Below are 215 nucleotides of genomic sequence, written 5' to 3'. Positions count from 1 at the left end.
CACCGCCGGGCCAGCCGATGAGCACTGCCCTGCTCTGGGACACCTCTGCTGTCCCTGCTCACATGCAGTGCTCACTGCCCCATGCATTTTGTGACCTGCTCACATGCAGTGCTCACTATCTCTCTGAAAGAACAAGAGACAAGACGGAGGAGGACAGGGACTGTCCCCCTTAGAGCCAGAGACCAAACCCGCTGGCAGTGGGGCTGCAGGAGGGC

This window comes from Nestor notabilis, unplaced genomic scaffold, assembly GCF_000696875.1.
Source record: "Nestor notabilis isolate BGI_N333 unplaced genomic scaffold, ASM69687v1 scaffold19098, whole genome shotgun sequence".
Lineage (NCBI taxonomy): Eukaryota > Metazoa > Chordata > Aves > Psittaciformes > Psittacidae > Nestor > Nestor notabilis.
This window is presented reverse-complemented; position numbering follows the sequence as displayed.